The sequence below is a fragment of the Camelus bactrianus genome, chromosome 6 (assembly GCF_048773025.1).
Source record: "Camelus bactrianus isolate YW-2024 breed Bactrian camel chromosome 6, ASM4877302v1, whole genome shotgun sequence".
Classification (NCBI taxonomy): domain Eukaryota; kingdom Metazoa; phylum Chordata; class Mammalia; order Artiodactyla; family Camelidae; genus Camelus; species Camelus bactrianus.
The window spans coordinates 42,255,614-42,272,292 of NC_133544.1; the positions used below are offsets into that span (position 1 = coordinate 42,255,614).

Consider the following 16,679-nt stretch of genomic DNA (forward strand, 5'->3'; position numbering starts at 1 on the left):
TCTCCTTTAATCCTACCAAGAAAAGGCTATATTTTGCCAGTAACTGCCTTGGAATCATCTCATTTTAGATCCAGAGGCAAAAGACTATTCAAGTGTCCAAAAAATACTCATTAAGAGAGAAGTGCCTTTTTTTGTTCGTAACTTTCTCATTTGGACAAGTGAATTAAGAAAACATGGTTTGGTCCTAGTTGTGGGCTTTCTAGGGAAAGCTGGATGAGAATTTTTTTTCAGATAGAAGGGTTGGAAAGTTGTAAGTTATCTACTGGCTTTGCATCTTCAGTAAAAACATCAAGAAATTCAGGAGATAAAATCCTGAAAGTTCCTCTAGAGAGTCTTTCAATAACATCTTCCAATTGAATTCATCTATGATTTGGAAATTATTTGCTCTAAGAGTATAAGAAGTCATGACAATTTATGAAAAAAAAAATCTACAGCTAATATTACACTTAATGGTGAAAGATTGAATGGTTTTCCCCTAGCACTGGAAATGAAGCGAAGATGTTTGCTCTCATTACTCATATTTAAAGTTGGAGGACTTACTATCTGATTGTCGGCCTTATTATACAGGATACAACAGTAATCAAAATACAGTATATTATTGGCCTAAAGAGAGACATACAGATCAATAGAATAGGATAAATAGTCCAGAAATTGAGCCATACATAAAAAGACATTTAATTTTTGACAAACGTGCCCAGGAAATTCCAAGAAGGGATAAACTTTCAATACATGGTGCTGGAGTAATTAGAGATTCTTACAGAAAAAACTGACTTCAATCCATACACAAAATTACTATGAAATGAATTACAGGTCCAAATGTAAAAGCTACAACTATAAAACTTATAGAAACTTCAGTCATAAGATCTTTGTGATCTTGGGTTTCTTAGGGCACAAAAAAAAAACCGTGAAACATTAACAAAAAAAGGATAAATTGAACTTCTTTAAAATTAAAAATTCTACTCTTTGAAAGTCACTTAAAAATGACAAGGCAATCCTCAGAGTGAGAAAAATATTTTTAAAACATTTCTCTGATTAAAGACTTAAATTCAGAATAGATAAACAGCTCTTACAACTAAGAGAAGACAACTGTCTTAAAAACATGACTTAAATAGCCACTTAATCTAAGAAGATATACAAGTGCCAAATAAGCATTTTAAATGATACTCCATATTATTAGTCATTAGAAAAATGTAAACAAAAGCCACAGTGCGATACCACTACACACACAGACCACACACAAGAATGGTTAAAATTAAGACTGAATACAAAGTCTTGATGAGAATTTGGAGCACCTAGAACTCTCAGACACTGCTGGTGGGAATGTGAAATGGTACAGTCACCCTGAAAAACAATTTGATAATTTCTTATAAAATTAAATTCATTTACCATGCAACTCAAATTTCTCATTCTTAAGTATTTGCCCCAGAGAAATGAAAAGATATGTCTACCAAAGACTTACACATGAATGTTCATAGTAACTTCATTCATAATAGTTCCAAACTGGAAACAATCCAAATATCCATTAATAACATGAATGAATGCACATATTGTGACAGCTGAATGCTACCCAACAATAAAAAGAAACTACTGACATAAGCAACAAAATGCATGAATCCAAAAAGCATTTCGCTAAGTAAAAGAAGCCAGATACGTAAGCAAAGCAGAAAAAACTACACGCACTGTGATTCTACTTACATGAAATTCTATAAAAGTAAAACTAAAATTGAGTAGTTGTCAGGGATGGGGAGGTGAGAGGAAAAGGCAGAGAAGAGAGGAAGTGGTGGTGGGGGAGAAGCTAAAAAGGGTAATAAAAATTATTGTTATCTTGATTGTGACACAGGTCACATGATTATATAAATCTGTCAAAAGTCACTAAATAATCTACTTAAAACTTGTGAACTTTACTTCTACTGTATGTAATTTATATCATAAAAAAGCTAATTAAAAAAAATTTAATGAATCTACACATTCATTAAAGTGCCTTACGTGTTAAGTAATACATTACCTCAAACCCTTTGCTGCATGACGCAGGGGTATAAACAAAAGTGATACAATACATTAGGTAAATCGGCCAAATCCATGGCTTCAAGAAGTTTAAAGCAAACCTTAAGATTAAAATGTTGGAAGTCATGGTGATTAGAAAAGACTGTAATTTTGAAGGATACTAAGGTTGGCCTTTTATGTTTATCAAAGGTATCACCTAGCAAAAATTCTGGAGAGACAAAAGAAAATTCCCTGTTAAACAAAAACTGCAACTGCAGCGTTTTTAATAGGTAGTATTTCACTTGTCAGATGGTATAATTGTTCATTTATTTGTCTGTCTCCCCTCATCACTTAAGTTCTACCTTCCAGAGGATAGGTCTATGCCTTGTTCAATCACTGAATTTCCAGCAAAATGCTTGGCACATTTGAATGAAATAACGAAATTCAGATGTTCTCGTGGTAAATTATGTTTCATCTGGAAAGTAAGGTTTCCTACAGAAAAGTGTATGGTAGATATACTTCCACAAACACTAGCGCTATTTCATTGAAGTTTCACAGCCTTCTTTACTTCAATTCAAAGATAACAAAGTTCTAAAGAGAAATCAAGCAACTGTACGTAACGTCTCACCTTTAAATATATAATATGCAATCTTTTTTTTAAAAAACTTTTTCTTTTACTAACCAATCCTACAAATTAATAAGAGATTTGTTTCAAAGTAACAGCTGCTCTGAACAAAGGATTGATAGTGTGAAATTTTATGCATACCTTGCTTTCTTCAGACAAAATCCAATGACCTGGAATTTTGTACCAAGTTAAATGCATTATCATGGAAAGTAGAATATGTTTGAAAAATTATCCTATCTAGTTCAGACTGACACAAAAATTCTCTACAGCAAAATCAATCTAAGCTAATTAAGGAACACAAGTTGCTTTAGTGTATGGCAGAAATTAAATTGAATTCAAAAGTTTCTTTAAAAAAGAAATCAAAATGTTGCACCATATTTTGCAAACACTCTAAAGATGTTTTATAAACAGAGTGACTGTGACTGAGGTGGCAAGAGACAAAGCACAGGTCTCAGAGTTAGAAGAAGAGTATCATGTGCCGGTTTTGTCACAAACTGTATCAGGTAAAGGTGTCAAATCATACAAGCTACGTAACTTTTTCAAGAGATGAAGCAGGAACAGAAAACAGAAGGGGGCTGAAGAAACAGAAGTCAGGGGAAGCTGAAGCTCCTATCTCAAGGAGGTCAAGGCAACAGCAGAGACGATGGGCGGCACAGCAACACAGAAGTTTTCATGGTAGGTAATCCCAACGATTTGTTTCCCCCCCAGTCTTCAAGAAAGGTAAGACCAATATAAACTCTTTAATAAGAAAACATGACATCCACTATCATCTCATTCCTGGGCCACAGGGACATATCAGCTCAGATGACCGGACGTGCACGTCAAGTTAAGCTTACCTCCTCATGAACAACTTGATCACCACAGGAGTGGACAGCACCACCTGTCAAGCCAAGCAGAAAAAAACTGCAGCAATGGTTAAATGGATGTGTCCAGTGGATTAAGCTTATGCCTTGGCCAACCCCAGGAAAGCAGAGGAAATCTGTGCACAGTCTACCCTCCTTATGCTCCCAGAAAATGGATGGCATGAGGAAATGAGAAACCTTGCAGGCTGGGAAGAAACTGAAAACTAAGGCATTTCAAAAAAGACCTTGCATAACCTTTTTTGGATGAAGAAATCACAGATAATTTCTATTGCTGCATTCTATTGTTAATTTAAAAAAAAAAACCAATCTTTACTTATGGTCTTTTGAAAGTTTAAGGAACAAAATTTGTATTTTTCATAGCCTTTTGAAAATTTAATCAATAATATGTATATTGTTCAATGCCAACATTAAATCTGAATACCTATCACTGTTAGAGAAGTTATATTTCACTTATATGCCAGACATAGGAGATAGGCAAATGGGCTTTCATAAATACATTTCTGCTACTTTTTTAATGGATCAAATGCCTCCCTGACTTGCTGAAGGTTTAAATATACATGACAGTTCTCTCACCTTATGTAGATCAGAAAGAATAAAGCTGTCATACTGTTAGGCCAGTAGTTTTCTAGGAGTTTATTTGAGGAAATAGATTTTATACACGATTTTGATATTTTCTAATCCTTTCACAGCCTCATAAAAATCATAGATTACCATTCACTGGAAGCTAACCCTAAACAATAGTCTATTAAATCTAAAACAAATCTGATAGGCACTAGTCAATTACAAGATAGGGTCGTTGCCCTCAAGAAACTCCTAATACAGTTGGGGAGCTAGGAAATATATATGAAAGGATGACTTTATAAAGTAGTGTGTGCTGGGTTCCCATGAAGTGACACAGGCCATAAACAGCTCAGTTTAGTGGAAGGAGAAGAGGAAGCGTGACCCAGACTAAGTCAATATGTTTGACAGGACAATGGGGAGAACAATTTGGCTAGACTTAAGGAGCTTTGAGATGACACTGGACAGTAAGTATCTACAACACGAGGATGGCAAGCTGACCTGCCTACCAGGGCAGTTAACAGAGGAGTGAAGGCTGCAGGATGAAAAATGCCAATAGCCACGTGGTCTCAATGTTGGAGGCCAGAGAGATCTCTGCTGGGGACTATGGCGGATGGCAGAGCACACACCCCGTATAAAATGGGAAGCTGTTACGCTGCTCCAACAGATCACTGCCACACTTTCCAGTTTTTTTTAAGAAAAGGTGTAATATTCCATTTTTTTAAACTTAAAATTTCTCAATTTTTAAATATTGGAAAATAAATATTTTCAACACTGCGTTAAAAACCAAAACACGTCTGCAGCCAATCTTGCTGGTGCGCCGCAGACTCGCAACTCTGGTTTGGCACGCTGGACTCCATGCTAAGAGATCTGGACTTCATCCTGCAGTCACTGACTTAAGAGACTTAACATGTATTTCATAATTTGCTTAGTTTTATACCTCTGCATACTCCAGTATTTACCATGTAAAACACTCAGCACTGCCAAATTATTTCACATTGGCCTGGTGTAAGTATTTCTGTTACAGGCCAATTCGTTCATTTAACTAACCGAAGAGTGACTTATAAGTTTCAGCTGAAATAACATACAAGCTGATACTAATAAAACAGTGTTGACAGAGCAGTACCTAAGAGAATGCTGACATTATATGTGGATACCACAACCCACCAGAAACACACATATAATCACTGGAGTTCCACCTCTCAAAAAACATGTGCCATAATCCACTACAAAAGAAAAGTCCTTACTCTTTCCAGCATTTTCCCATAATTAGTAACTTTCTAAAGACTATTACTATACAGTACTTTCTTTTATTACCAAACAGCACTCAAATACATGTAACAATGTTTTAATTCTACAAATCACTATAAGCTTTTAACTATCCAAAAATAATATTTAAGCATTAAAGGTCTCTGTTTTAGCATTTTAAATAAGCTTAGAGAAAGAAAAGATAATTAGTATCAGAGACTCGATTCGTTTTGATGACAGCATTAGAGAAAGTTAACATTGTAATTCAAAGGTAATTCCAAGATGAGAAAATTCTTGGTGCATAATTATGATATAAAATATAGAACTATGAAAACTGCTTAATCACAGGCCTTGAGATAATTTTCACAATGAAAGTCATCAAAGTATAAAACAAACATTAAACAAGCAATGTTTCTATTACTCAGTTTGCTCTGGCTTCTGGGAACCCCTGACCTGAGCCATCTACTCCATGAATGAAGGCTTCCAGCCCAGTGGGGTACCATGATTTGTGGGCTGGTCAGCTCAAACCTGTCACCACTACTGAAAAGAAGCCACCTCAAAGCACATGTCTCACTGGGGCTCTGCTGTATTCTTTTCATACAAAAGGGTCAATGGGTTGAATCAAGAATATGACTTCACTTAGAAAACAAAACAAAATCCTAACACAAAAGTGACAGTGCTTCCAGGATATAGTCCTCTTCCAAAGAGATGCAATAAAGAAAAAAGAAGCTGCATTAGAATTGTTTTTCTATCTCAAAATAAACAGGCTATATACACTTTACATACTAAAGCCTTACCAATAATAACTAGGGGGAAACTCAAAGGCTCCCCATCCCTTTCAGAACCTGCTGAAGACCCTCACTGCCCTCAGCATTCCAAAGTCCTACCCCAGATTTTATCAGACATACTAAAACGTATACACATGATACTGAATATTTATAATAAAGAAACTCTACTGAAAATAAGAATTATCTTTCATAAGCTTTTCATTCTTGAGCCCACTCCACTGTAGTTTTTGTCCCCACCCCTCCACTAATACGGCTCTTGCCAAAGTCACCAGTGACCTCAAGATTGCCAAATCCAATGAGCAATTCTCAGTCTTCATCCTACTTGACTTCTCAGCAGTACGTGACACCGCTGATTCACTCTCTCCTACCTGAGATGCTCTCTTTACCAGATTTCAGGTATATTCTTTTAATTTCCCACCTATCCTTCTGACTGCACCTTCTCAGTTTTCTTTACTGGTTCCTCCTTATCAACTCAAGCTCAGCCCAAGTACCTCATCACAGAAAAAGTAACTCATAGCTCCTTCTTCCCATGGTGTAGGTCAATAGAATTAGTATCTACTACTAATAATACGGCTACTTAGGGAAAGGAAACATTTAATTAGGTCCACTATGTTGGAAATATGTGCATCATTCCTTTGGCTTAAGATACTTTTTTATGAGATATCTTCCCTTTTCCACAAACTGTAAATACTAATATGACCCAAGGCTTGGTCCATGGACTGCTTTCCCTGTCTACATATGTTCCCTATATTATCTCATCCAAAGACTTGTGTGACTTCCAAATTTCTCTCTAGCCTGCACTTCTTCCTTAAACTCCAGATGCCTAAATCCAACAACCAGTTCAACTTCTCCACTTGGAAGTTGAACATAACATGTTCAAAACAGCTCTTGGTTATCTTTCCCAAACCAGCTCTTCCATCAGATCCCCACCTCAGTTCATGGCAATTCCACAATTATGCAAAAAGCCTTGGTGTTATCCTTCCTCTGATCTCTCTTTTTCATATTCCGCAAACAGCTGGCCAGGAAATCCTATTGGTTTGACCCATAAAGTAAATCTTGGTCATTTCTCACCACCTCCTCCTCTGTTACTGGCATCTCTCAACTGGATTATTGCCAAAGGCTGCTAACTTGTATTTCTGCTTCCACCCTTGACTACCCTACTCCGTTTTTCTATCTCAACACAGTGCAGTGATTCTATTAAAATGCAGGTCAAGTCACCTTACTGCTCTGCTCAAAACTCTCCAACGATCTCCCATCTCTCTCAGGGTAAAAGCCAAAGTTCTTAAAATGCTCCACCAGGTAGGCTCTACACGATGTGCTCCTAAACTTCTATAATCTCATCTACTACCACTCTGTGGCCTTCTCACTGGTTCTGGGACACCCAGGCACACTTCTGCCTGAGGCCTTCGCTGGACCCTCTGCTGGAACACTTTTCCCCTAGGAACCTCTGTGTGGCCAGCTTCCTCCCTCAAGTCATCTTCTCAGTATGTCCAACTTTGAGTACATTATTTCAAATTGCCAAAGGCCTCACTTCCCTCTCTCAGCACTCCTAATGTCCCTTACCTTGCTCTGCTTTTTCTTTTCCCAATCACACTTACTACTTTCTAAAATACTGTAAAATTTACTTTGCTGTGTTTAGTACTTTTCTTTCGTAACAGGACAGAAGCTCCATGAAGGCAGGACTTTCTCCCTTATTTTGCTCACTGACATATCTCTGGGGCCTAGAACAGTGCCTGGCACACAGCAGGCATGCATTATGTTGAATGAAGGAATGAATTTAATTAAACATTTAGCAATTTCAACTTCACAGTTTTCTTTTAATATCTGAGACTTTTATCAGATCCTGAACATTTTTGCTGCTCTCAGAAAAGCTCCTTTGTACTTGAAGAATACAAAGATCCCAGCCTGGCCTCATGGCCCAACAGGAACCCAGCAGCCCCAGGGAAGCTAGGGCCATCCTACCCTTGGCCTTCATTGATTCTGCTCCAGGATTCCACTGAGCACTTCCTGGGAAACATCTAATACCTCTCCATACACATATTTTGTTCCCCCACCTAGACAAGGAACACTTTGGCAAAAATGTTTCCTAAGTTCAAGATATTACACAATGCATAAGAGAGCACAGAGTTATCTGGGGTGGGCCCCCCTTTCAATGACCAGAGCAGAATGATACTTCATGATTATTCTGAAGGGTCCCGGGTCTATTTTTACTGGGCTTGTAATTATGCTATTTAGATGTAAATGTGTCTTTCCAATGTGCTTAAGTTTGTTTTTCTTAAACACTCCCTTTGAAACTTTTAGACTATTAATTTTCTTAGAATGAATGGTTTAAAACTCTTAAGCCCTGGGCCTTATAAATCATAAAGGGGTCTGACCCACATTTTATAAACTGTGCCAATGGTGGGGGGTGGGGCTGGAAGAAATAAACAATTGCTTTATTCCAATAATAGTGGCTTTCTTTAAAAGGACTCATATGAAATCTACCTGGTACAAGATCAATATACATAGGCCACTGGTACTCTTTAAAAGTACTTTGTACAATATTATTCATCATAAAGGCAATTTCTTAAACCTATGAATTTACTTTCCGGCAGCTGGAAAGAAATAATTATCAAGCAGGCAGAAGCTAGGGGAATGAGAATGCTGGAAATAGGAGAATTAGGGAAAAAACTCGATCAATTAGTGATCAGTGGCACATGGCAGCTGTTCTTAGTGCAGCCACACAGACTGCCCAGTGTCTGTGACTGAGAAACACTACAATTTAATGCTTAATGCCATCAAGCAACGAAATAAAATCTTGTGAACAACTGCTTGTAAACAAAAGCTTAGGGACTTCCAAGAACTATAAACCTTTCTATACATCATTTCTTTCTGTATTCAGTAACAAGAGCTAACTTTACTTGACTGTTTACCACACATCACACCATGCCACTTGCTTTACTATGCTATTTCGCTTAATAATCAAAACATTATGGGACAGTTGCTATCATTATCCTCAGTTTACAGATGAGGAAAAAGAGGTTCAAAAAGTTAAGTAACTTCCCCCAAGGTGACACACTGGAGAACAGTGGAACCTGAGTTTGGACCCCAGGGAACCAATCTCAAAAATTTTGTTCCTGACATTTATGCTTTATTGCCTCTCTTCCATTTTGTCTTCAAAACTCACTACTCTTTTTTGTAGTAATTTCAGTGAGCAATTTTATCAAGGTCATGGCATTATGGTGAGCACATTTTTTTCATTTTCTAAGATTATACATGATAAGTTTTTGCTGTTTAAGCAGTATCTCATTTGAGCAAGATATATTATTTACTACCCATTTGTAAAATTTCTGGGTTTTTTTTAACTTTTTTTTTCTTACCTTCCTAATGAACATAAGTTTAAATTCTGAGTCTTTTCTTGAATCATGAAAATGTCCTTTTTCTTTTTAGGGAAACATGAAAGAAAATGTCTATATCAATAGTCTTCCTTTGCAAGCACTTTGCTTTATCTATTAGATTTCTCATAATCCTACATTTTACAATAAGTGCTTCTGGGGGATGGCAACAGATTTCAGCACCAGAATTTCACTGTTGTTTTAGGCACTGATACCAAAGACTGGATGTTTCCAGGGATAGTTAAGAAAAGATAACTTGAAGGGAGTGGGGACAAGAGGAGGAAAAAAGGGTATAGCAAGGGAAGGGAGGCATAATGGCAGGAAGAGGCAAAATACATATCTTATTCTTAAGAATAAAATATTTTGAAAATATTTAGAAAGCGGGCTTTTGAAATTAGGGTCCATCTTAGATCATTTATGGACGAATAAAACAATGAGTCAGGAAGGACTCAAGATACCACCTACTTGACACTTGTAATCCAAAGTCTCACCAGAGAGCCCTAATAGGAGATAGGAAAAAAGGGTTACAGAGAAATTCCAAGGGCTCCTTATGGGGATGGCGGTGGGGAGGCGCAGAGGTAGAACAGGGATGAGGAAGTATAATTCTGCCTCACTGGGCAGGTCTGCTTCTACCTTAACAGAGCCACAGGACATCTCTGTGTGGATCAGAAAAGGGCACCCCGTCCACCAATACTGTGGACTCATTGCTTGGACTACACAGCAGAGGATTGAGTTTCAATCCTTAGAGGGTGCTAGTCTAGACCAAACAAAGTCAGAAGCAGCTCCTACTCTTGGTCCTGTCATTAGCTGTGAGATTGAGTCACCTTACCTTAAGGATCTTCAGTCCCCTCACCTCTAAAAACTTAAGGGGCTAGCTATGACTGAAGGTCCCTTTCCTCTTCCTGATTCTCAACTGAAATTTTGCAATATCCGGTTGGTATGTTCCAAACTATGTCCCTGAAACACTAGGATTCTGTGGACTAAGTTGTGCCTTTAGTGTTTCTATAATATTGCATTTTTTTTCTCTCACATTTCTGGTGTATTTTTCCTTTTAACCTTAAGATTATTCTCCTTTCAATTTCAAACTGCTCAATTTTTCTTGAGCCATCAAAAGCCACAATCAGCCCCAAACCACTCAAATGTCCATCAACAGAATGGATAAATAAACTGGGTATATTCATTCACAGAAATTAAGGAAAAAAGAAGTATCACTACCTGAATCAATGCGGACATGATACCACTTTGAGTTAAAGAAGATACAGAAAGGAGCTTATATTTGACTGCATTTAAGTGCAGTCCAAGAACAGGTTCAAACTAACCCATGGCAGTAAAAGAATAGGTGGTCATTCTGGCGGCAGGGATTACGACTGCAGGGAGAAGCTTGGTGGGGGAGAAGGGTCCAGGGGTGGGGGGCTGACAATGTTCTGTTTCTTGACTTCGGTGCTAGTTGCCTAGATATAATCAACTTCGTGCTATAAACTTCTGATCTGTGCATTTTTCTAGTTTATATAATTATTTGGTAACAAGTTCAAAGAAATAAAGCCACAGGGATACCCACCCTCTCCAAACCAAAGCCATCTACCCGAACTGGACAGCACAAGTGCTGCTACCTGTAGGGAGAAAGTTAATTACATTTCATTTAATATGAATCAGACAAAGAACTGCCTGAGAAGCTAAGAGAGAAACTTCATTAATTTCCTAAATTCTTCATTCAGAATTTGCTTGATTTTTATAATGATTTCCTCCCTCATGTGAAACTGCAGCTATGTTAGTATAAAATACTGCTTTTCTGTCTTTTTATGTCAGTAAAAAATTACTGCTCAAAGTTCTATAACATATATGTACAAAGGCAAAGTTATTAGAAAACACCTGAAAATATCCCAGGATACTCTATTTGGAATACTGAGTGCCTCTAAATAGGCACTTTTGGTCAGAATTATCCCCATTATCACATTAATGGAATGACCTGGATAATGATGAAATCTCTACCTAGTTTCTTTCTATAAAGCTTAAGCTCTGCTAGGTAAGGTCATACAGGTGGGGAAAGACATTCCAGAAAATGCTGTGCTACAGACAACTCCAAGGAAGCCCCAGTAAACACTGCCTTCTTGTTTGTCCTATATTTGGTTCAGCTGTGAATTTGTTTCAGCATCACATTTTTCTCCTCCTTAGATTATACAACCAGCTCTCAGATCAGTGATTTCTTTCCCCTCCCCAGTATGCTATGGTCCCTCTTTGATCACTATGATAGAGTGCACAACTGCTCCATTTGATACATATGAAAAGTGATAGCAGACAAACCTGCATCAGAAGTAATTACACCACTAAGTCATACAAGATAACTGGAAGCACAGATTGTTTGTTTTTACTCAAAACTCTATGATAACTTCAGCCCCTCTGGTCCCACAGCATGGTAAGCAGGCATTAGCAGTTCTCCCAAACGCTGGGGGACTAATTAAATATTTCTCAAATCAACAGAGCTTCAACAAAAAAATGTTTCCAGTCTTTGAAATGGGAAGTGGCGGGGGCAGGGGTGGTAAGGAAAGTAATAAGCATCAAGTCCCTGAACATTCTTTAACACCAAATTAGTGATTCAATGCAAGGTTTCCAGGATAAATATCACTTAGCACTATTTCATATTGTATGAAGACCTTATAGGGCACATTAATTCCAATTCTTTTTCCTCAGCTAAAAAGATCTTACTCTTTAATTTCTACTTTTAAATAGAAAGCTCTCCCTACATCAGCCTTGTTCCCAATACTCATCTTTCTAAGTTTATATTTTCCTTGCAATTCAGTGTCCAGTACTCTATTTCTTCCTTCCTCTCAAACTATTTTTTTAACTTGTTTCTACTTATTTTTATAGGCCCCCAAAGCCTCTTCCTCAGGATAATGCACAATTCAAAAAGCCCTCTCAGCTATCTCTATATCCAAGTTTAACTACAGAGGCCAACAATACCATTTTTCCTGTTTGGGTCTCAGGAAAGATACATTTTAACTGAAGTTTCACCACTCATAAATTCCTTTTCTAAATCTTTCCTTTCCCTACTCTTACACTGGATTGTTTTATACACAATCACAATGTCATCAAGTATCCAAAATATGTAATTATAAAATCATACAAAAGTTTCCTAAAATATATCATTTTAAGCGTGTAACACACACCCTTTATAACTCTGGTACTGGGAGTACAGGTTTTAAAAATATGTTGGATGTTTCTTATAAGTTGTGTTTCTTGTTTCTCAGTAAGGAGAGTAGAGGATCATCACTGTAGAGGACCAATTGCTGTTATCACCACAAACTGTGTTACAACCGGATTCTACTGAAGACTGTAAACACATTTAAAACTTTCTTTTCTTTAAAAGAAAAAAGCTTGAATTGTATGAACATAGGCCAAAGCTTCTGTGCTTCGCCCATAAGGATATAGGATACTTTTAACTGGAGGTTTGTACCTCTTCATCAAAAAAAAAAAAAAAAAAAAAAAAAAGGATACACAATACTGAATAACTCCAGTTTTCCCATAGGCTTCATCTATCAAACCAGGGCATTTATGAGGTTGGTATTAATGAGTAACAGGAAAAAAATCCATCCCTGTATAAATGCAGAAAACTTTCTACCCTTTAGAAGACTTAAGACAGCATTAAAATGACTTTATAGAGAAGGCTGGTGAAATTTAGTTCTGATCTCAGAAAACCACCTAAGGGATAATTTGTGAATGCCATCTGGGATCCAGGCAGCCTCCTCAACAAAAGGGAAAATTTGTTGAGATCATCCAAATCTAAAATTCGCATACATTTTTACATCTGGACTGAATTAATCTTTTCTTGGTACTGGCTTTCATGTAATAAAATAATTGTTTGCAGATTTTATTTTTTTAAACCCATAGCCTTAGAAATCAAAATGTGCAACATCCAAGTTGAAAACTACAAAGAATTCCTTTATCAAAAAAGTTAGTTGTTAGATGGGACTCATTTACACTAAATTCTGAATCTGACAGCTCAGTCAAAAACAATTGTTTGACACTCTCATTTCAAGCATCCGCCTCAAAAGACTACACAGTCTACTATGTCATACGTTCTGAAAGCCAAAAGCTTTGTAAGAGTAGTTAAAAGTGGAAACAGAGTTCAGAAACTAGAAGAAGCTCTACAACAACCCCCACCTCCTAACTCAGCGAGCATAGGTGAATGAGTTTTTAAAGAATTTGTAGCTCAAAATTATTACCCAGAACATCGACATTTCACTTTCGAAAGCAGCGGTCTTCATCCTGGCCCATAATGTTTTCTTGTAGATCCAAGAGCATCTTAAATCTGCAAGTTCAAATTATGTATTTGAAGCTGGCAGCTTACCCCTGTCACCCCCCGAAAAGGAGTGGGTAGAAACAGAGAAAGATTTCCTGTCCCTTAAAATGTCTGGAGCGCTGCAAGAACTGCTGATTACTGTGGTCCATCAGTGTCAGATCTCAGGCAATCTTACAAGCAATTCAAAGGGGGCAGAATTAGTTCATATTACAGCCAGTCTGCTTTCTGGAAAAGATATCCCACAGATAACTCGATAGTAGATATCCCCTGGGGGACCGTTCTCATCTAATAACTCCAGAAGTCCATTTTAATATGAAATATAAATCCAATATGTTTACAAACATACTGAAAGAGCATTCAAATGTCAGCTGTCTCATACTGTGGACTATTCATTTTTAACATAATACTTTTATTTCTCAAAACCACACCCAAGGAAAATGATTAAGTGCTAGAAGTTTTATACTACAAAGGACAACAGCACAGGCATCTGTTTTCCTGCCTCTCTCGGCTGGTCTTCTCCCCTCCCCCACTCAACCCTGCAGGCAGTTTGTAGGTCTTGGTGGTTGTTAAAATTACTTTCTACAGTAGGCTGTAGAAATAATGTTGTAGATTCTAAAAAACTTCTTATTCTTTAACATTGCTGAGTCTAAGTTTATGCCCTGCTCTAAGAAGAAAAATCCAAAAGTCAAAAGCCTTTTTAATGACAGATGCATTACGGAAAATTTTCCCCACAAAGTTGTGATGCTGTGAAATATCAACTCTCTGAAATCACAGAAAGGAAATGACTTACATTCTTGGAAAATGAAGCCACTGGCAGCTTTCTCCAACAGTATTCTCTAATCCCTAAACTACACCCTGTGGCAACGGGGAGTATTTCGTTCAACTACTAAATTTAAATAGATGCTTATAAAACCAATAAACAAACATCGTCGGATGCCAGGGAAGAAGAGACGGTATCCTACACGGAAAATCTAGCTAGAGGTACTTTTACTGCACATTCAAAAAAGCTGGAGAGCACAGGCTTAAAGTCAAAGGCAACCCGAGAACGCTTGCTGAAGTTTTCCTTACCCCGCTGCGGGCAACGCACAACTCCTGGGGGGAAATACTAACCAAATAGATTTTTGCTAAGAAATCCAAACGAAAAGGGTGTCAAGGAGTTAACATTTCTTTGGACACTAGCTACACAACTGCACGGGCTGAAAATCTGCCAACTTTCATTTCAACTTTAAATTATGCTTATTTTGACAGCTTTCCATTTCTTCATGCCTTCAAGAGGACGCCCTCACCATAAGGTTATGCTGTCCCGGGACTCCCGGTGCTGCGATAATCCCTACCGACCTCACCCGGGTGGCCCCCAGCTGTCCATCCCTGACAGGTCCTGGCCTTGCCCCCTCCCCAGCAGCGGCTGGGGGTCTCCTCCGCCCGGGGCCGGGCCTGCGCTCCGCCAGCTCCTCCAGGAACCCACTCTACAGGCCGCGCCCCCCCCCCCAACTCGCATCCCACCAAGGCCCCCTTCCGGCGTCGCCGAGCCCGAGCTCAGTCTCCGGCTCCCCCGACTAGGCACTTACGGGGACGGTGGAGCAAACGCCGCGCTCGGGTCCCTTCCCGCAGCCGGGCTGTCCGGCCAGGCGCGCACACAACAGGCGGCACCGCGCAGTACCTAGGAACCGCGCGGGCTCAGGGGCTGGCCCCGGCGCCGGGTCACAGCGACGGGGCGCGACGGGCAGGCGCCCCCAGCACAGGGCGCCGCCGACCACCGGGGAGCCGAGCGCGGGCACCGAGCCCGGGGCGCAGCCGGCAGCGCCGGCCGGCCTCCCGCCCTCGCCGCAGAGGCGGCCTCGGAGCTCCGCGCCTCCTCCGCTGCCCGGCTCGGCTGCCCCGGGGCCCCGTCCTCCCGCCCCGGCGTGGGCGAGCTCCGACTCGCGAAGAAGAGACTTTCCCGCCCGGGGCCCGACGCCCCAGAGCCGAGGGTGCAAGGAGAAAGCGAAGAAAGACGGGGAGAAGTGAACATTGCCTGGGCTGGGACTCGCGACTTCCAGAAACCCTCCCGAAGCCCCGTCCAGTCGCCACTGCCGCCGCCCGGCCGGCAGGGGGCACAGTGAGCGGCCGGGGCGCGGTGGCCGAGCTAGGGGGCGGCCTCGAGGGACCCCAGGTGCCGGGTTCCTGCCCATACCTCGGAGAAAGTCCGGAGCACCAAGCGTCGGACTCCCGTCAGCTCTCCTTGTCTTCCAGCCGGCGCCGCGCCTGCCCCACTCCTCTCAGACCGTGGGCCTGGGCAGCCAGACGAGCGCTCCACGTCCGCCCCGCCCCCCCGCCCACGCCTCCGCCTCGCCCCGCCCCCTGAGGCTCCGCCCCCCGCAGCCCGACGGTGGAGGGGCACGCTGCTGAGCCGCGGGAGCCCAGCGCGGAGCTTGCAGCCGCACGTGGAGCGCCTGCAAGCCCCGCCCCGGGCCCAACCAAGCGTCCCGCGGAGGGGGGTGCTGCGAGTTGGGGGCGGGAGAAAGCTGAGGGAACCACGCCCCCGGGGAACTGGGGAGGCAGACGAGCTGCACAAGGATGCTGTGTTATGACTGTGGCGATCTAGGTCTCTCTCCGCCCAACCGAGACCGAGGCTCGAGGGGACAACTGTCAGCTTCCCCCCTTCTGGCCTAATTATTGGCCCTCTCCGACGCTCGGCCGCCGGCCCCCGGGACCTCTCCCTTCGGAGCCCAGTCGGGTTATCCGGGGGCGGCGGTTTGGCCGGAGTTCCGTCTTAAGAATTCGGAACCACGGAGGTACGGCCACCGAGAGAGGGGGCGGTCCCAGCGGAGGAGGCTTCGTGATTCCTTCCTTCCCTCCCGTCCTCCAGTCCCGCAAACACCTGCCCACCCACCATTCGGGACGCCTCTCCTTCCTGGGTTTTATACTGGATCTAGGGAGCGTCGCCGAGGAAGCCAAGCCTCC

At 40.9% G+C, this 16,679-nt stretch overlaps 1 protein-coding gene across 8 annotated transcripts in view; it reads right to left on the minus strand.

Moving 5' to 3' along the window:
* Positions 1-16,679, minus strand: part of FRMD6 (FERM domain containing 6) — a 392,313-nt gene that overhangs the window by 50,325 nt on the left and 325,309 nt on the right. For 2 of the 8 annotated variants that reach the window (XM_074365534.1, XM_074365532.1), the window contains exon 1: positions 15,910-16,048. The exons of 3 other annotated variants lie outside the window; for them this stretch is intronic. The gene's annotated coding sequence lies outside the window, so the exon portion shown is untranslated. Of the gene's footprint in view, positions 1-3,444; positions 3,489-15,304; positions 15,695-15,909; positions 16,049-16,679 lie in introns of those variants that run through there. 3 more of the 8 variants (XM_074365533.1, XM_010966970.3, XM_010966971.3) reach the window with 3 other exon arrangements.